The following is a 20578-nucleotide window of genomic DNA, read 5'->3' on the forward strand; positions in this document are numbered from 1 at the left end:
AAGATCTACTCGGATCTGCTGTTGTAGCTGAAAGAACCCAGAGCCAACGCATAAGCCAATGAGCATGGTTGGATGTGCCAGGGAGCATTTTTCACCAGCCTCTGGTATAACATGGGCAACACATCTGCTGTGGTCTCTTAAAATACCGGATTCCTTGGGAAAAACAATTGCCACGTGTGAAATAGGAGTGAGAACACAAGATACATCCATACGGCGATCTGAGACAAGGGGAGGAACTGAGTATAGACTGGGTGTAGATCATGACTCCCAAGTGACTCGCTCCAGGACACCAAAGTGACAGAAGATTCTTCCTGCCCAAACCAAGCCTGGCTCCTGTGGGCTTGAATGAACACCCACCACCTGCCTCCCTTCACAGGAACATCCCTGTTCTAAAGATGCTTCTGCTTACTGATTACATTTCTTTTTTTATGTATATATGAAATTTATTGTCAAAGTGGTTTCCATACAACACCCCGTGCTCATCCCAACAGGTGCCCTCCTCAATGCCCCTCACCCACCCTCTGCTCCCTCCCACCCCCCCCCCATCAACCCTCAGTTTGTTCTCAGATTTTAAGAGTCTCTTACTTTTCACTCTTCACCAGGGATTTTCAGGCTTACCCAAATGAAAGGTGACAGACCCAGAAAGCAAGGGTAGGGTCCGTATTTTAAAAGTTTTTCACTTCAAAGGTTAGTGAAACTGACTAGTGAAAAATCATTTCCTCCCTGTGAGCTTGTATTTCTAATCTGACCAGAGGAAACTCAATGTGTAGAGCAGCACAATAGAATCTCAATTGCTACTTTGGCAATCCATCACAAATATCTTTTTTTTGATACCATAAAAATAACACCATATATATAACATTTATTTACTGTGACCTTGGAAGAACATAAAAAATAGGCAATTTAGGCAAATGGGATTATATAACCATTAAACATTCTAAGCAATGCGTCAGCCCTCAGTGACCTTCATAAACATTCCCTCCCTCTCAGGGCCCACTGGCAGTCACACTGAGGGAGAAGCCCAAAAGTTAGGACAAGACCTAATTCTCTACTTCTCCCTCTTGAATTTCTCTTTAAAAAGCACGGGAATCTTGTCCCCAAAGGCAGTTCTGTGTAAGCAACTAAACTGAATTTTGGAAAGAAAGCAACCTTATCCATTCTGCAGAGGAAGAAGGATACATGCTCAAGACAATATCTGTGCTCCTTTTTTTCTGCTGGGGTTTTCCCAAAATAATTTTAGTTCACCTACCATGAATCTCAACCCCATATAAATCCATGACCAACCACCTTTATTTTGGGGAGCACAGCATTCCAACCAGAACCAATGCTGGGCCTAGAGGAGGGATCCTAAGAGGACACAGTGCAGCCCCAGGGGAGACAGATTTGGTATAGAGAGCCTTCTGGTACCTTCGCTGTAACTTTCTTGAAAGGATGAAGGTGGGGCCTAGTGTTCTAGGAGTCACAGCACTGAATGCCAGCACACAGTTCTGGGTCCAGGCCTCCGCACCACTGGCCCTCTGTGTGGCCCACAACACCATCCGCCCCACACACAGGGCCTCCCTAGCACTCCACACAGTCATGCTGTCACACATCCCACGTGCCACTGGTGACTGGGGCCAACAAGGGCATTGGCCTCGCCATCGCACGCGACCTGTGCCGGCAGCTCTCCAGGGACGTGGTGCTCACGGCACGGGACGAGGCGTGGGGACGGGCGGCCGTGCAGCAGCTCCAGGGCAAGGGCCTGAGTCCGCGCTTCCACCTGCTGGACGTCGACAACCTGCAGAGCATCCGCGCCCTGCGTGACTTCCGCGCAAGGAGTACGGAGGCCTGGATGTGCTGGTGAACAACGCGGGAAGGCCAGGAGACCTCCCTTAGGGGACCAGCCAGGGTGAGTCTGGAGCTGGTGTCTGAACCGCTGCTGTGGGGCCATAGCTCCAAGGGGATCAAGAACACCCACCCTAGGGAAGAAGATAGACTGGAGGCAGAGGGAGAGAGGACCCTCCAGGAACTGCAAGCCTTTTCAGCCAAAGGACCTTGGCATTGCCATAGATCAGACTCTCAGGGACTTCACCTGGGTTTTTGCATGTTTCTCTCTTTGAGAATCTCCATGAGTCTTTTGTTTGTTTATTTGTATATTTTGAGAGAGAGAGAGAGCAGGGAGGGGAAGAGAGAGAAGGAGAGAGAGAATCCCAAGTAGGCTCCACACTGTCAGCACAGAGCCCAATGTGGGTCTTGAACTCAAACTGCAATATCATGATCTGAGCAAAGTCAGACGCTTAACCAACTAAGGCACACAAGTGCCCCTCCATGAATTTTGACTGATTTTGAAATAACACAACAAATCCCACAGGGTCATATGCAGAGATGCCTTGTGCACCCTTACCTTAGCTTCTTGCAATGGTGCCAAATTACAAAGCTAAATAGCATCACTGCGTGAGATAATTCCCTTTGGAACAAAGTGTACACTAACCTACACACTTGAAAATTGACCAGATTGCACATACAACAAAAATGTTACTGTCACTGCATGGAATCTTCTTAGAAGGCTACTACTTACTAACCTATTCTCTTTCTCCCATACCAGCTAATGACCCCACCCCCTTACATATTCAAGCAGAAGTGACGATGAAAACAAACTTCTTTGGTACCCGAGACGTGTGCACAGAACTGCTGCCTCTAATGAGACCCCAAGGTAGGTGTGACAAGGGACACAGGCAGTGGTGTTTCTGGAATGATCTTGCCGCTGCCTCTCTGACCTCATCTACGGGCCCTGCTCCCTCTCCCTGCTCAGCCACCCCGGCCTCCCTGCTGTGTCCCCACCTGGACAGGTGCCCTTCCCCTCAGGACTCTGTACACACGTGTCCAGCACTCAGCAGTGCCCTCTGTCCCACTGGCCTTTCACAACTGGCTGCTTCTTCTCCTTTATATCTTCATTCCAAACTCCCCTCCCAGAGGCCTTTTTCTGGCTCTGTGTCCTCACAGGTGCACTTCCCTGGGGATTTCTTCCTGGACCCTTCCTTCTCCCTCTCCCCCCCTCTGAGTGATCTTATTCAGGCTAGTGGACTCTTCCCTATCCAAACTTGTTAGGGCCCCCTAAACTCTGTCACCTGCCTAAAACATTGCCAGAGTTCCAGACACACATAGTTCTCTTCCTGCTTCTCCCTCTCCTCAGGATGTCCTCCTTTCCCTCCTCAAATCCCAGCCCTCCAACCTCCCCCCACCCCACGCCTCTACCTAAAACTCTAACACACATCTAGATAACACTTGTGCTTTCCCAATATAATCCTGGTCACAGACCCTACCATCCACCCTCCATGACAAATGAGGTCACCATGCCCACCTCCTGATTATCACTGACCAGGTCCTAACAGTTGCCCTATGGATTTGCCCCCAACCTTCTCCATCCCAACTCTCCAACAGAGACTCAGCTGTCATTTCTGGACAATTGTAACCTTCCTAAGAGATGCTGCTTCTTCTGTCTTTTCCTTTCTGGTTATTCCCTGTACTTTCTGGGTGCCCATTTACTCCCAAAAGTCCAGGACCAAAGCCCAATCCTGAGCGTAGCTTCTAGGGATCTCTGTCATCAGACCTGCCAAAGTCCAGGCCCATCAGTTCCCCTCACCTTGTTCAATGTTTGCACAAAACAAACTGCTATAATTCCCTGGTTGTAAACCACTTTAATATTTACCTCCACGTTAATATGATGGGAGAACCACCACTCGTTTAGTACACTGAGTAAATGAGGTGACACTTTTAGAAAGATTAGGGTGTCTGGCCTGAGTGAGCACACGCATATACAGTTTACTGTCAGTTCTGCCCCCACTGCCTCTTCATTCCTGGAAATTTCTACTACTTCTCCTTCTACCACTGGTTTCACCGGCACCCAAAGGGCGGCTCTCAAATGTCCCCTGACCCCTTTACTCACCATAAGGTTGATGTGGGACGAGTTCCTTGTGCCAGCATCACACTTCCTACACATATCCCTTAGAAGGCAAAACTCACTTCTGGCCGATTGTTTTCTCACCTACAGAACAGTGTGGGTGCCTGCTGTGTATTTGATCGTGGACCAGAATGAGAAATGAGTGTTCTCCTGCATTTGCTGAGGCAGGCTCTAATCAAACAATTGATCCTGACTCAGAAAAATTAGACTCAGGGACCTAGAAATGCAAGCTATACTCTCAGTGTAAGAGCAGGGTTTTCTTGACTTTGAAAATAGGAGAGTTCTTCCATTGTTTGGGGGGATGGCAGCCACAGCAGTTCGTTACCATAACTTTACACCCTTTAGCAAGACTATCTGGGAGAAATCCTAGCTAGCATAACCAAAAGCAAATACTTTCCCACCTCCCACCTACTTTGGAAACCAGGATAGAAAGAATAATCTTGAATGACGTCCACCAGATCTCTCTAGTTCAGAACCTATTCAAAAATCCAATGTCTGCTTCCAATGTCTGCTTTGGTTTTTGGCATGAAAGGACAAACCAAAAGACAGAATCGTGAACCTAAGGTCACAATAGTATATGTTCATTCTTCTTACTTTTTAATCCTTTCTTCAAAAAGAGTTTTACTGAAATAATTTAGCCACAAAAACAAAATACTAAGAATCTACAACACCCAGGTGCCCACCAGCAGTCTTAACCAGGCAATCAGTATCAAGGTCATGTAAACCCTTTCCCACATTCTATATCATTTCCCTCCCCTTCCCCGCAAATTCCTATTCCTGAATGAGAAGGATACTCTCTTTAAAAGGATAAGCTGTTGTTCCTCTTTATTGTCTTTATCTATGGTTTTATTTCAAAAAGATATTAAGATATAAACATCTCTAAGGAATTGAGCAAACTGGAAATCTGAACATTGTTGTTCATCAGATATTAGCTTAAAGTACTAGGTGGAAATACAGTCTTGTTAACGCTGCACTTATCAAGGAAACCTTAAAAAAGGTGTTCTCAACCTTCATTTGAAAAGGTACTGCTTTGCAATATCCTTAGTCTGAAATGCCACTAGAGGAATTTGCTTGGAAAATTACAATAGTAAACGTAACTCACTCACACACACCCTCTGACATATTGGTTCGAGAAAGGATAGGTGGCTGGGCATTCTAGATGTGATGTGCTGGGCATCTTATATATGGTGCCCATTAATAACATGGAGGAATAATGAATCTCAAGGTCACGAGCACAACTGGTTGCAGACTGAGGTCATGTGACATCCAAACTAGTGGTTCTTCCCACTACTCAAGGTCCTCAAATCATTTTTACTTGATCCCCCCTCTCCAAATGAAGCCTTACCTGGTAAGTTTAGAGAAACAAAATAAGGACTCTGCTTGATTGGGCCTATGTCTTCCTCGTCTCAGGGCCCCAGGTACCTCAGGGAAAACCACAGGAGGCACATTTAAAACCCTGAGGTGTTGGGGCGCCTGGGTGGCGCAGTCGGTTAGGCGTCCGACTTCAGCCAGGTCACGATCTCACGGTCCGTGAGTTCGAGCCCCGCGTCGGGCTCTGGGCTGATGGCTCAGAGCCTGGAGCCTGTTTCCGATTCTGTGTCTCCCTCTCTCTCTGCCCCTCCCCCGTTCATGCTCTGTCTCTTTCTGTCCCAAAAATAAATAAACGTTGAAAAAAAAAAAAATTTAAAAAAAAAAAAAACAAAAAAACCCTGAGGTGTTTTGTGAAAACCCCCTATCAATCCAAAGACTTAACAACTGGTCCTCTTGATATCAGAAAACATGAATCTTCCAGGGAATGTGATGACTGTGAAATCATCAAAGGTCACAAGAACCAGCTTGAACTTACAGACTCTGAATAGCCTTGAGAATCAAGTAATGCACTTGAAATTTGTGACCCCCAATGAGATGATATCTAAAATACCCTGCATTGTGTAGATCACTGTGGCTCTGCTTGAGGACAGTGAGGTTTGGAGAGTAGGAGATAGTGAGAGATTTCCTAACAATAGATCCCTGGTCACATACAGAGTAATGGTCTGGATAAACTGTAAGCCCAACACACACCCCGGCCCCACCAGCACAAGAGTCCTTTCTTACCTGGGTAATGTGCTTTTCATAGTGACTGTGAAGGGCAACTGTCACACTACCTCACACACAGTGTCACATACTTATAGTCACACATACAGTCTCTGTCTCACGCACACTCCCATTCACATACATATCACACACTGACATGAACTCACACACCCTTAGCACAAAGATGCTGGGATGGTCCATACACTTCTTAGTATATAGGCTGCGTGCATTCCAAAATGACACCTGAAAGCCATGAGTCCACGCTGACGACAAAAATGTTTGGATCAGAGTCTTTGCTGTATAAACTCCACAAGTGCTTCCCATTCCTTCTCATGTGATTCCTGTCCTGAGCTGTCAGACCAGAAGCATCTACCATCTCTCCCAGTTCTAGGAGAAGCCCCCTGACAGCCACCCTGCCCGCTCGGGGATGTGCTCAGTGCATGGGACAGGCCTGAGGAAGAGGGTTTGGTTGCAGCATCTACTACCAGGAATTTACCTACAAAACCTTTTACTCCCCATCACACTTACAGGTAAGCATTTTCACAGCTGATGCTAGACTTCCTGAGATAGAAAATAGAGAATAGAAAAGAGGTCATCACTTCATTATAAACAGCCTACGGAACGTTAGTAGAGTTTTCCATTTACTATCTATACTAAAGGTACTTAAGAAACTGGCTCCACACCCTAGGGAGTAAATGCAGCAGTCTTTCTACTATAGCAGTCACCCAATGTTGGTTCCTCTACTTCTGTCTTATTTCACACACTTCTGTTTTTGAAACTTCAAATCGTTAATATATGTTACTTTTGTTGTGAAAGAGGCAAATGATTTTTGAAAATGATATAAACTAGTGAGAAGTAATAAAATCGGAGAGCTGCTTACTAAAACATCTAACTTTTCTAAAAATATTGTTTAATGTTTATTTATTTTTTAGAGAGAGAGAGAGAGAAAGAGAGAGAGAGCTGTCAGCATAGAGCCAACGCGGGGCTCGAACTCACAAACCACAAGATCATGACCTGAACCAAGATCAAGGGTCAGACATTTAACTGACTGAGTCACCCAGCTGCCCCTAAGTTCCATTAATCTTAGCTTAGTATGTTGTAGATGGAAGGAAGTATGGAGTAACTGACTCCTTTCTCAAAGGTATTCATCTTAGAAACCTGTTACATTAATAAGACAGTTTCTGCAATTCATTTTAATTATCTCTAAACACCACCAATGAGAATCACAGGGTCATGCATTATCTCTTACACTGAACTTGTATGGCACTGACATTCCTTAGTGGGATGGAGCTCAGAGTTAAGTGACCATGACTGTCTTTCCCAGATATTTACATAAAATAGGGATAGTTTCCTAATTTATTGAAGCTCTTATTGTTCGTAAATTCTCATAATTTTTCTATTAGGCTAAAGATACTCATGTAGATGGAAAAATAGTAAACTATTTATACATGTCAATGTAAGTTCACTTTTATGAATAATAACTATATTTTTGAAAAAGAATTAGTGAGAACTGTGAGATTGCTTTACACTTTTAACCACTTTACTGAGATACAATTCACATATCATACACTTTACCCGTTTCAGGTATGCAATTCAGTGGAATTTAGTATATGGACAGACTTGTGGAACAATCACTGCTTTAAGATTAGCATACTGTCATCACCCCAAGGAGAACCTGTGCCCTTAGCACCAGCCCTCTTTTCCCACAATCCCACTGCCTGAAGCACCTCTAATCTATTATCTGTCTGATCATCTACTTCTCTGGACATCCCATATATAGAGAATCATATAATGAGTAGTCTTTTGTGACTGGCCACTTTCTTTTGGGTAATGTTATCAAGATTCATCCATTTTGTAGCATTTCTTTTTATACTATCTTTTTAACATGTGACTGTTCCATTGCCCCTTCCCATAACTATATTGCCTGGTGTTTTCTCACTGCTCCCAAGTTGATGAAATTCCAACATAGAGAAAATACCACACACCTTAGCCCACTGAGGTGATTTGTTTTTACCTGGTTATATCAGAGGGACAGCCCACAAAACACATGCAGTCTGTTCTTCTTCAAAAGGTCATCACTAAAATGATCAGTTGTTTGTTGGTTAATAGGCACTTGTTCATAGAGCACTGCCCATGGGACCATAAGATGTTAAGATGGTTCCAAAGGGGATCTGTGAAGAAAAGTGGCTCTCTACTCATGATTGCAGTGAGCACTGACTTACCTTCTGATAGCACGTTCCTGTATAAGTCACTTTCTTTTCTTTATGGGACATCTGGGCACTGCACACCCCATTAGATCATTTCTCTGCCGTCCTCTGAGACATTATGAGTCTTGCGAGGTTCAATATTGGATTTTGTCCTTCATTTATATAGGAAGACTACATTCACACTCCTAGCAAACTGGTAACTGTCTCCCAAATGGGCAAATCTAAGGGATTTTGGTATTCATCATTCTTACACATGCGATTCTACATGACCATTTGTGTTGTATTTTAGGCAGAGTGGTCACTGTGTCTAGCATAACAAGCTTCATAGTTCTTAACAACTGCAGCTCAGAACTTCAGCAGAACTTCAGAAGTGAGACTATCACAGAGGAGGAGCTGGTGGGGCTAATGAACAAGTTTGTGGAAGACACAAAGAACGGGGTACACAGGAAGGAAGGATGCCCTGATATGAAAGTACTCACATATGGAGTGTCAAAGATGGGTGTCACGGTCCTGTCCAGAATCCATGCCAGGAAACTGAGTGAGCAGAGGAGGGGAGACAGGATCCTTCTGAATGCCTGCTGCCCTAGGTGGGTGACAACAGACATGGGTGGACCTACAGCCATTAAAAGCCCAGAAGAAGGAGCAGAGACCCCCATCTACTTGGCCCTTTTGCCCTCAGATGATAAGGGGCCTCACGGGGAGTTTGTAATGGAGAAGAAAGTTGAACAATGGGGACCCCCCCTCTCAGTTCCCTCCATGGGTCCCATTATGATACTTCCATGATATGAACAAAAGGACTACACTGTTAACAATGTTCATATCGGAAGAAGTAGAAGAAGAAGGAGGAGGAAAAGGAGGAGGAGGAAGGATCACTGTCCATATTGAGTACTTAAATTGAATTGGCTACTAATTCTGGGAAGTCTTTTGTGATTTCTTCTGTGATATATGAGAAGAAAAAGTGGAATTAATGCCAACCAACAATGAATGAATATCATAGATGAATAAACAATTATAAGTAAATGTCCATGTGTGCAGATTGTTTCTTGCCAACCAGCCCCAAAGTCTAACAGACCCTAAGTTAGGTCAAGAGAAGGGACAGTTTAACTCAGGTGTTGGTAAACATTAGTGAAAGAGCCACATAATGAATATTTTTGCCTTTGCAAGCCAGTGGTCTCTAATCAAATCTGCTTTTGTAGCTTGAAAGTCACCAGAGACAATATATAAACCCATGAATAGGGCTAGATTTCCCTAACTAGCATACTTTATCAGCCTCTACTACAAAATAGACATCGTTGTGGTCTCTTTAAATAGCAAACTCATTGGGGGAAAAAAAAAACACAATTGCAAGGTGTGAAATGGGAGTGGGCACTAGAGGTGCATCCATAAGACAACCTGAGACAAGGAGGAAAAATGAATAAGGATTGGTATCAATGGATATGAAAGAATTACTGTCAGATCTCAAGGTGAATGCACTATTCATGTAAGGAGAAACGGTCAAGTCTGTAACATTAACACAGTCCAGCAGAATCTCTACAGAAGGTGAAGGATAGTAACATACTCATCACTACTGAGGCTAGTTTGGAGGATACATGGGTGTCCACAGTCCTATTCTTTCCACTTCTCTCTTTGAAAGCTTTCAAAACAAACATCTGGAAACGAAAAGATCCTGGCTCTGCCACCTACGGGTTGACCTTGAGCAAAATCCTGCATGTTGCTCTATGTCAATCTCCTCAAGTGTACAATTCGGGGGAAGTCTTAGGATTTCCATGAAGGGTAAAGGAACTAATACAGGTGAACAGGCTGAAAACAAGGGCGGTGCAAATTGCCCTCCATAAGCGTCCCCGGACTGGGACCTGACACATCCAGGGCCCTGAGGGGAGCTTCTTACGGCCACACACCCAGCCTGGCTCCCCAGGGGCCTCTGTGAATGCCCACCACCTCCCACCCCTCACAGAAGTATCCAGATTGTTCAGACTCCCTCCTCTCATGATTATTTTTCAGTCTTCACCAGGGGTTTTTAGGCTGACAGAAATGAGAACTGATAGGCCCTGCAAAGCAAAGGCACGGTTTTGTTTTTTTCCTTTAAGTTTATTTATTTGGAGAGAGAACATGAACAGGGGAGGGCAGATAGAAGGGGGAGAGAGAGAATCCCAAGCAGGCTCCTTACTATCATCACAGATTCTGAGGCACAGCACGATCTCACAAGTCATGAGACCAATACCTAAGCCAAAATCAAGAGTTGGACGCTCAACTGACTGAGCCACCAAGGCGCCCCATGGGGTAAGGTTTCTATTTGGAAAGAGGTTTCCTGTGGGGCGCCTAGGAGGCTCAGTTGTTAGAGCATGGGACTCTTGATCTCAAGGTTGGTAGTTGGAACCCCACGTTTGGTATAGACATTACTTAAAAACAGCCTTTTAAAAAATAAAATGAAATAAAAAATATAAGTGAGGTTTCCTTTAACGTTTTCTCTTCAACAAGGCTGTTAACTTCCTCCCTGTTAGCTTGTATTTCTAAAATGAACCTTGAGGAGTATCAATATCAAGGACAAGACATATCACGTCTACTGCTAGTTTAGAAATCTATCCCAGCATCACAGGTCTTTTTTCCTCAATACTTTAAAAATAACACCTAAGGGGCGCCTGGGTGGCGCAGTCGGTTGGGCGTCCGACTTCAGCCAGGTCACGATCTCGCGGTCCGTGAGTTCGAGCCCCGCGTCAGGCTCTGGGCTGATGGCTCGGAGCCTGGAGCCTGTTTCCGATTCTGTGTCTCCCTCTCTCTCTGCCCCTCCCCTGTTCATGCTCTGTCTCTCTCTGTCCCAAAAATAAATAAAAACGTTGAAAAAAAAATTAAAAAAAAAATAACACCTAATTACATATAATACTTATTAACTGTGACCTTAAAGAAAACAAAAAAGTAGGCACTACAGGCAAACGGGATTGTGTAACCATTAAATTAAACATTGCAATCATTGCCTTGGCCCACATGAACTTCATAAACATTGCCTCATCTGGGGGCACACTGGGACTCACACTGAGGGAGGAGCCCTGCCCACACCCCAGTCTCAGCACAGGACCTCATTCTGTTTCTCACCCTTGAGATTCTCCTAAGAAAGCAAGGAGATCTGTATGCTCAATACCGGTTTTGTCGTATGAACAATTTCACTGTATCTTAGAAGGCAACCATTCCCATTCTGCAGATGAAAGGCCTATTCCCAAGATAATTGCTCTCTTTTTCTCCTATAGGGCTTCTCCCAAAATTGTTCCCTCAAAAGCTATGAAACTTTAGCATCCTTTTAATCAATCACCCACAACCTTTGTTTTGGGAAGCACATCAGTACTCCTCAAAGCACTGCTTGGCTCAGAGGAGGGATCCTAAGAGGACAGAATCCTAGTTGGGCTCAGAGTGCAGCCCCAGGAAGGACATATCTGGAATAGCGTTATTAGGGAACCTCCTGGAACATCTGGTCCCTGCTTTCATGGAGGAACGGAGGCAGCGCCTGGGCTCTAGGAATCGCAGCGCTGGATCCCAGAACACAGTTCTACCGGCGTCTCTGACTGTGGCCAGGCCTCCGCACCACTAGCCCTCTGTGTGGCCCACAGCACCATCGGCTCCACACACAGGACCTCGCTAGCCCTTCACACAGCCATGTGTTCAGACACCGTGTGGCACTGGTGACCAGGGCCAACAAGGCATTGGCTTCTCCATCACGTACAACCTGTGCCTGCAGTTCTTGGGCAACATGATGTTCATAGTGCTGGATGAGGCGTGGGGACAGTCGGCTGTGCGACCCTCAGCCAAGGGCCTGAGCCCCTGCTTCCACCTGCTGGACATCAAGGACCTGCAGAGCATCTGCGCCCTGCATGACTTCCTGCCGAAGGAGTACAGGGACCTCACATGTTGGTCAACAACTAGAGCATCATTTTCGAAGGTATCATCTTCGAGGTTAAGAACATTGGAGCTCTTAGGCCAGGAAACCTCTCTTAGGGGACTACCCAGAAGCAGTTGAGGTGGGTGTCTGAAGCGCTGCTGTGGGGCCGACAGCTCTGAGGGGTTCTAGAATGGCCTTCGTAGGGAAAGAGGTCAGATTGGACGTGCAGGGAGAACAGAAACCTCCAGCAGTTGCAAGCCTTTGCAGCCAGAGGACCTTGGCATTGCCACGGATCAGACTCTCAGGGACTTTACCCAGGTTTTTGAAAGATTCTCTCTGTTGGACTTTGTGCATCTCTATGAATTTTTAACTTATTTTGAAATACACAAAAAATGCCAAAGAGTCATATGTAGAAATGCCATTGTGCTCCCTTATCTTAGCTTCTTGCAATGGGTGCCAAATAACAAAGCTACACAACATCAACCAGCCAGATAATACAAGTTGGGACAAACTGTTCACCTATCTACACATTACTGAGAATTGACCAGATTGCACATACAACAAAAAATTTTAAGGTGACTGGGGAAATCTTCTCAGATGGCTACTTCTTATTAACCTGTTCTCCTTCTCCCCTACCAGCTAATGATCACACACCCTTACATATTCAAGCAGAAGTGACATTGAAAACAAACTTCTTTGGTTCCTGAGACATGTGCACAGAACTGCTGCCTCTAATGAAACCCTAAAGTAGATGTGACGACTTACAGCGGTACTGTTTCTGGAATGATCTGGCCCTGCCTCTCTGACCACATCTACAGGCCCTGCTCCCTCTCCCTGCTCAGCCACCCTGGCCTCCCTGCTGTGTCCCCACCTGGACAGGTGCCCTTCCCCTCAGGACTCTGTACACACGTGTCCAGCACTCAGCAGTGCCCTCTGTCCCACTGGCCTTTCACAACTGGCTGCTGCTTCTCCTTTATATCTTCATTCCAAACTCCCCTCCCAGAGGCCTTTTTCTGGCTCTGTGTCCTCACAGGTGCACTTCCCTGGGGATTTCTTCCTGGACCCTTTCTTCTCCCTTTCCCTCCTTCTGAGTGGTTTTATTCAGGCTAGTGGACTTGTCCCTATCCAAACTTGTTTAGAGCCTCCTAAAATCCTTCACCTGCCTAGAACATTCCCAGAGCTCCAAACACATAGTTCTCTTCCTGCCTCTCCCTTTCCTCAGAATGTCCTCCCTTCCCTTCTCAAATTGCAGCCCTCCAGTCCCCTACACACACCCCCATCTAAACATCTAAAACATGTCCAGATGACACTTGTACTTTCCTAATATCATCCTGGTCACAGACCCCACCATCCACTCACTATGATAAATGAGCTCACTATGCCCACCTCCTGATTATCACTGACCAGATCCTAACAGTTGTCCTTCGGGTTTGTCCCCACCTTCTCCATTCCAGCTCTTCAAAAGAGACTCGGCTGTCATTTCTGAGCCATTGCAACCCTTCCTGAGAGACTCTGCTTCTTCAGTCATTTCCTTTCTGGTTATTCTCTGTACTCTTCAAGTGCTCACTTACTCCCAAACGTCTTTTAAGAATGAAGTGACCTCTCGATCTCGCGGTCCGTGAGTTCGAGCCCCGCGTCGGGCTCTGGGCTGATGGCTCAGAGCCTGGAGCCTGTTTCCGATTCTGTGTCTCCCTCTCTCTCTGCCCCTCCCCCGTTCATGCTCTGTCTCTCTCTGTCCCAAAAATAAATAAACGTTGAAAAGAAAAAAAAAAAAAAGAATGAAGTGACCTCTAAGGGAGTTGTAATAGCCTATGCAGCATGATATTTTACCATTACCATCCTTTAAATAGGAGCCATCAGGAAACCATAAAAAATCTGCATTGGTTAGAGGAGTTTCCTGTAAATTGTCATGGGGAGTCAAAAGGTAACCTGTCAGTTGCTAGCAATGCCAAATCCTCGGAGTCCAAATACACTTCTCATTTCAAGATCTCATGCATTGAGTTTCTGACCGGAGTCTGGGTTAACTGCACTGGTTTCCCTGGAGACCTTATGTCTCTTTATGGCCCAAGTTTTAACAGGTAGATGCTATCTTCCTGTGAAGACAGTTGAGAAGGTGAACAGAGAAGCAAATCATCTACATGCTGAGACAAAGGAGAGCCTGCAGAAAACTTACTATCATCCAAATCAGACTCTAACCGTGTGTCAAAACAGAAAGGACTCTCTGTGTAGCCCTGGGACATTGCCATTCTTCCCAAGTGAAGGCGAAAAGAGACTGGCTGTCCTTATCAACTAGAATCATAAAAACTGTACTGCATAGGGCTATTGCAGTGAAAAATTTGCCTTCAGAGGCAATGGATGTCAGTATGTTTGTTCGTGGGTTGGGACAAATAGGGTGCTGAGGTTAACAATGTTATTGGTTGCTCTGGGGTTTTGGACAAACCTCCATCCTCAGCGGTTAGGGTTTTTTGGTTGTTTGTTTTTTCTGTTTTTTACAGGTAAAACAGGTCTGTTACAATGACTTGTGCAGGGGATGCGACTCTTGAGCCTTGTAATCTATTATGGGCTTGATGTCTTGAAGGGCTTCTCTATTTGTAGGGTGTTGATTAATTTAGGGGAGAGGTTTTGAGGGACCTATGTGAATCTTGATGGGATGTACACTGTGGATTCTGCCCATATGGGTTGATGGTTTTACCCATAAGAGGATGATAGCTGATCCAATAGGAATAGATTAACAGCACCCTCAGACTCAGCTATAGTGCCCTCAGAGAACCCACATAGGAAAGGTGCCCAAGGGTCACTTATTTTCCCTTGTTGGTGATTTTGGTTACGACTGTCAAATTCTAGAATCCCTTCCCTTTTCTGGGAGTAATTCTGGTATGATACGTTTCCAACAAAACTGAGTGCAAGAAATGGATAGGGGCAGGGGAACTAAGAAGAAAAGGGTGTGTATCTGTGCAAGGGGTGAGACGCAAAGGAAAAGGTTCAGAGACAGGAACCTGTTAAAGTTTATTAGAGATCCCTCTATTTCAATTGTTTTAGTACTCGAGGTGGTGGAGCTGCTTTATAGCAGCGGGGTTAAGCAATGAGAGTGTAGATCCTGTGCCAATAAGGATAGAGAGAGATTCATTCCCAATCTGGAGATGCTTTGCCCAAGCTGATGAAGAGGGAAGATTGGGAAGAGCCCTTATAGTTCCTCAGAGCCCCAACACTGGGAATCAGGAGGACATGGGAAAAGTTGGCTAGTGGGCTAAGGTGCATGAAGTGCTTCCATGTGTTACAGTCTCTTTCCCAAAGTCCTGATACCTTGCAACAGTAGCAGAAATTACACTTCCGGTTCTGTTTTGGGGCCTTCATTGGCTGCACATTAAAAATTTCAGTAGGTCCTTCCTATAGGTGATTCATCTAGGGTGACCCCAAGCTGGTTTTCCAGGTCTGTTAAATCTGGAGTGGCCATAGTTTCCCATGCTATCCTGGTCCTTTTGACTAAAAGGGAAAGATCCCAAATCAGCCCAGTAAGAAACATAGACTGAAATGCTACCCAGGTGGACTCACATCTAAAGGAAGACCAGAAGTTTTCTTTAAAGACATTTTTGAGTTGACTGCAATTATTATGAACAGATTCATCATGCCTTTGTATACAACCCTGAATTTTGTTCCAATCAACAGGCTTAGGAAAAGCCACTGTCCTTGCTCAGTGGACATTTCCAGCGAGTATCGTAGCAGAAGTTCAGGGTCTGTTCTTTATATCCTGTTCAAGATGTTCCTGCTGAGCTAGTTTCATCCAATGTTTTGCCTGGCCCTCACCAACAAGCATGTGACCAATTGAGAAACCTGTTGGTAACGTTTGGCTAATTACGTTAAATTCTTCAGCAAACCTATGGGTGTTCTCAGTGACTTTAGGAAACTCTTTGACTCTGAATTCAGCCTTAGTCCAGGGAATATAAGAAATGTGGGGTCTATTTAGATCTTTAGAAGACTTAACTTGAAAGGGGCAGGTTTGAGTAGGTTCAGGAGAGGAGGAAGCAGAAGGAGCTTCAAATGAAAAGGAAAGTTCAGCAAAAGGATCAGAATGAGAGGGCCCAGAGAAAGAGGAAGGTGCAGAGACAGAGGAAGATGGCTGCCTCCTGTCTGTAAACGAAGAAGGTAGAGATGAGGGAAAGAGGCCTCAGAAGCCATTTTGTTTAAAAAAATGTTTTAAGTTTATTTATATATTTGGGGGGGGGGGGCGGTCAGAGAGAGAATCCCAAGCTGGCTCCACACTGTCAGCACAGAGCCTGACTCTGGGCTTGACCTCCCAACGGTGAGATCGTGACCTGAGCCAAAACCAAGAGTCGGATGCTTAACCGATTGAGCCACCCAGGTGCCCCATCATTTTGCCTCTTTCAATTGTGTGCCTCAATGAATTTAGAAACAGTACTTTCCAAAGGGGCAAACAGAATCCAAACACATCTGCAAGGGTCAAGTTACCATTAAAATTTTTTTTTTAAGATTATTTATTCTTGAGAGACAGAGAGAGACAGAGCATGAGCAGGGGAGGGGCAGAGAGAGAGGAGGAGACACAGAATCCAAAGCAGACTCCAGGCTCCGAGCTGTCTGCACAGAGCCCAATGCGGGGCTCGAACTCACTAACCGCAAGATCATGACCTGAGCCGAAGCTGGACGCTTAACCAACTGAGCCACCCAGGTGCCCCAAGGTACCATTTAAAATAGACATCTCATTCTTTTTTTGTTTTGATTTTATCTTCTTTCAAGAAGAAACAGTTTTTTAACTTAATTTTGAGTAAACCAAGTTTGGAGATATTGAAAGTCCCCCATTATGGCCACTGAAGTTTCTGAAAGTTTGTAACAAAAAACCTCACTAAAAATGGAATCAGGAGGTGTCTGCAGGGAAAGGTCTCATGCCCTACCACTCCTACTCAATTGCAGGCTCAACTGCAGACTCAACAAGAAGAGACGAACTTGACCTTAGAAGGATTTGACCTTGCCCATGGATACTACTCTACTATACCAGCCAGAAATAGAGACACTTTCCTTTTCCCCCCAGGCAACACTCAGCCACTGAAAAGCCACTGCACTTCAGACACCCAGTTTATGCCAAGGGACTTTTAATTTATAAAAGCCTTCCCAACTTCCCCCTTCCTTCTTAAAAAAGCATTCCTGTCCTTTGTTCCCTGGACTTGTCTCCAGGTTTTCTGCAGCTTGATTTTCCTGACTTGCAGTTCTCTTCACTCTTGAATGTATGCATCTGTTCCTGGTAAATTAACTGGCAGTTTTACTTTTAAGGTTAACAAGTCTTGAAATGCTTTTGTTTAAGGCGGTCCATTTAGTTAGGAATGTGCCTACAGAACAACCATAGATTTTAAACATAAAATGAGCCATAGTCCCAAAGGGGAGGGGTGTCACGAAGCATTTTCTTGCAGGGGATCCCATTTTCTTTAGCAGTTTTCCGGGAACAACCTAGTTCCAGAATGACTCAGACCAGAGACCAGCAGGTTCCAAGAGGAATAGTCCAGTACCAAACAGAACTTGGACCCAAGGCTAGTGCATTTACAACTGGCACAGTTCTAACTGCAACAGTCCAATCCCGAAAAGAATTTAGACAGAAGGCCTATGCAGCTCCAAATGGTACCATTCCAACAGGAACAGTTCAATCCCAAAGCAGAATAGGACCGAAGACCAATGCAGTTCAAACTGGTACTTTTCCAACAGGAGCAGTCCAATCCCAAAAGGAATTAGACCAAACGAGAAAGGAGTTCCGTTAGGAACAGTTTGATTCTGAGAAGGAATCAAAGGCCAAATGAATACTCTCAGAGATCTAAAAAAAGAAAGAAAGAAATCACAGACAAAAAGCATGGAGCTGGAAGTCCAGGAGAAAAGCTTACCCTCAAACCCTATGGTTGGTGAGAAAGCAGTGAACCCAAACACCTCCATGGATACCACACCTGCTTGCCCACCAGAGTAAGAGGCCTTGGGGATCTTCCCTGGATCCCCACATGTGTCACCAAGGAATGTTAGTTGTAAAAATGTAACCTGCCAGTTATTTCACCAGCAAAGTTGGGTTTCTTCGGGAATAAAGAGAATTACAATCTGGGAAAACCAAGCTGTGGCAAAACTATAGGCAAGTCCAGGGAACAAAGGACAGGTACATTTTTAAGGAGAAAAGGGGTAAGTTGGGAGGGCTGTTTTAAACTAAAAGTCCAATGGAGTAAACTGGGACTTAGAAGTGTAGTGCTTTCCATTGGCTGGGCTGTTGCTCCAGGGACTTAAAACAAGCATATTTTACTCTGTCTGGAGTAGTACAGTTGTGTTCATGTGCAAGGGCAACTCCCTTGATCAAGTCTCTCTCTCTTCTTGTTGGGACTGCAGTTGACTGGGAGTGGTAGGGCATGAGTTGCTCCCACTGCCGGCTTCCTGACTGCATTTAGTGAGGTTTCCCATTACTGATTTTCCACAAAAGATAAAGATTGGTGGATTGGAATTGAGCACATGCAGGTACATCTTACTCTCAGTTCTGCCCCCTTTCCCTGTCCTGTCTGAAAAAGTTCTACTATTTGTACCAGTACTGAGTTCACTGAGTTCACCTCAAACAAAGGGCAGCTCTCAAATCTCCCCTGACTCCTTTACTCACCACAACATTGATGTGGGACAAGTTCTTTGTGCCATCACCACACATCCTACACATATCCCCCTTAGAAGGCAAAAATCACTTCTGGCTGATTGTTTTCTCACTTACTGAATAGTGTCATCGCCTGCTGTGTATTTGGTCGTGGACCTGAATGAGGAATGAGTGTTCTTCTGCATTTGCTAAGGCAGGCTCTAATCAAATATTGATCTTGCCTCAGGAAAACTAGACTCAGGGACATGGAAATGCAAGCTATATTCTCAGCATAAGAGCAGGGTTTTCTTGCCTTTGGAAATAGCAGAGTTCTTCCATTATTTGGGGGGATGGCAGCCACAGTGGTTCATGTTATCAGGACATTACCCTCTTCGGGGAGACTATCTGGGAGAAGTCCTAGCTAGGGCAGTCAAAGGAAATACTGTCCGTCCTCCCCCATACTTCAGAACCTTAGATACAAAAAACAATCTTGAATGTTTTGCACCAGATCTCTGTGGGGGCAGAACACATCCAAAAAGTCAATGTTTACCTTGTTGTTTACCTTGGAAGGAGAATATCAGAGTAGGATGACCTTATGGATAGGATACCAAAGGATAATAGACGTGGATTTCTTCTTCTTACTTTTTTTAAAAAAATGTAAAAAAAACCCCTTTTTTTAAAAAAATGTAAAAAAATGTAAATTTCTTTCTTTTTAAAAGAAATTTCTTCTTACTTTTTTATTTATTTTGACAGAGAGAGAGAGAGAGAGAGAGAGCAAGGGAAGGGCAGAGAGAGGGAGATAGAATCCCAAGCAAGTTTTGCAATGTCAGCCCAGATCTAATGTGGAGCTGAAACTGATGAATCATGAGATCGTGACCTGAACAGAAATCAAGATTTGGACATTTAACCGACTGAGCCACCCAGGTGCCCAACTTCTCCTTACTTTTTAATGCTTTCTGTAAAAACAGTGTTTCTGAAATAATCTAGCCACAGAAGATATAAGAATCTACAGCGACCAGGAGCCCACCCCCTATCTTAACCCATCAATCAATGTCAGGGCCATGGAAACCCCTTCCCACATTCCATGTCTTTTCCCTCTCATTCCCCCAGAATTCCTCTTCCTGATTTTGGAAAATATTCTCTTTAATGCTCATTAGCTGCTATTCTTCTTTTTTCTCATTAAATTATAATATGCATTTATTTCCAAAATATATTATGGAATGACCATTCTGAGGAATCAGGCACACCTGTGAAATCTGAACACTCTTGTTCATCATACAGTAGTTATAAAAGTTCTAGGAGCAAAACAGTCTTGTTAAGGCACACACACTATGTAAACCTTAAAGAAGGTGTTATCAACCTTGATTTGAGGTACTGCTTTTCAATGTCCAATAGTCTGGAAAATCACTAGAGGAATCAGCTGGCAGGGGGGAATTACCACAGTAAAGGCACCTCCCTCACACACCCACACTCTGACATATTATAGTTCTAGAAAGGTGGGGTGTATGGACATTACTACATTTGATGTGCTAGGCATTTTGTATATTGTCCCCATCAAGAACATGAAGGAAAAACAGATCTCAAGGTCCCATGCACAGCCTGATGTAGACCAAGTTCATGCAGCTTCCAGCCTAATGGTTCTTCTCACTACTCAGGGTCCTCAAATATTTTATGCTGAGGATCCTGTTCCTCAAGTGATTTCTTGCCCAGTAAGGCTAGAGGGACAGCCGATAAAGAAACTCACCTTGACTGGGGCCAATGGCTTCCCACCACAGAGCCCCTTGATACTTTGAAAATAACACCTATTTATATATAACACATTAACTGTAACCTTAAACAGAACCAAAAAGTAGGGATTTCAGGAAAAAGGGGCTAATGTAACCATTAAATCAAAC

The 20578-nt window shown here is 44.6% G+C and overlaps 1 protein-coding gene and 1 pseudogene across 2 annotated transcripts in view; one reads left to right on the forward strand and one right to left on the reverse strand.

The window, feature by feature from the left end:
* SETD4 (SET domain containing 4) overlaps positions 1–20578 on the reverse strand; it is a 186063-nt gene that overhangs the window by 147855 nt on the left and 17630 nt on the right. The window lies entirely within an intron of this gene.
* On the forward strand, positions 1432–14631 carry LOC112849495 (carbonyl reductase [NADPH] 1-like; annotated as a pseudogene). Its single transcript, XR_015240557.1, has 6 exons — positions 1432–1437; positions 1565–1888; positions 2585–2692; positions 8510–8980; positions 11900–12148; positions 14584–14631. The product of XR_015240557.1 is annotated as a carbonyl reductase [NADPH] 1-like (transcript).

This window comes from Puma concolor, chromosome C2, assembly GCF_028749965.1.
Source record: "Puma concolor isolate L17-30 chromosome C2, mPumCon1.1.hap2, whole genome shotgun sequence".
In the NCBI taxonomy this organism is placed as follows: Eukaryota; Metazoa; Chordata; class Mammalia; order Carnivora; family Felidae; genus Puma; species Puma concolor.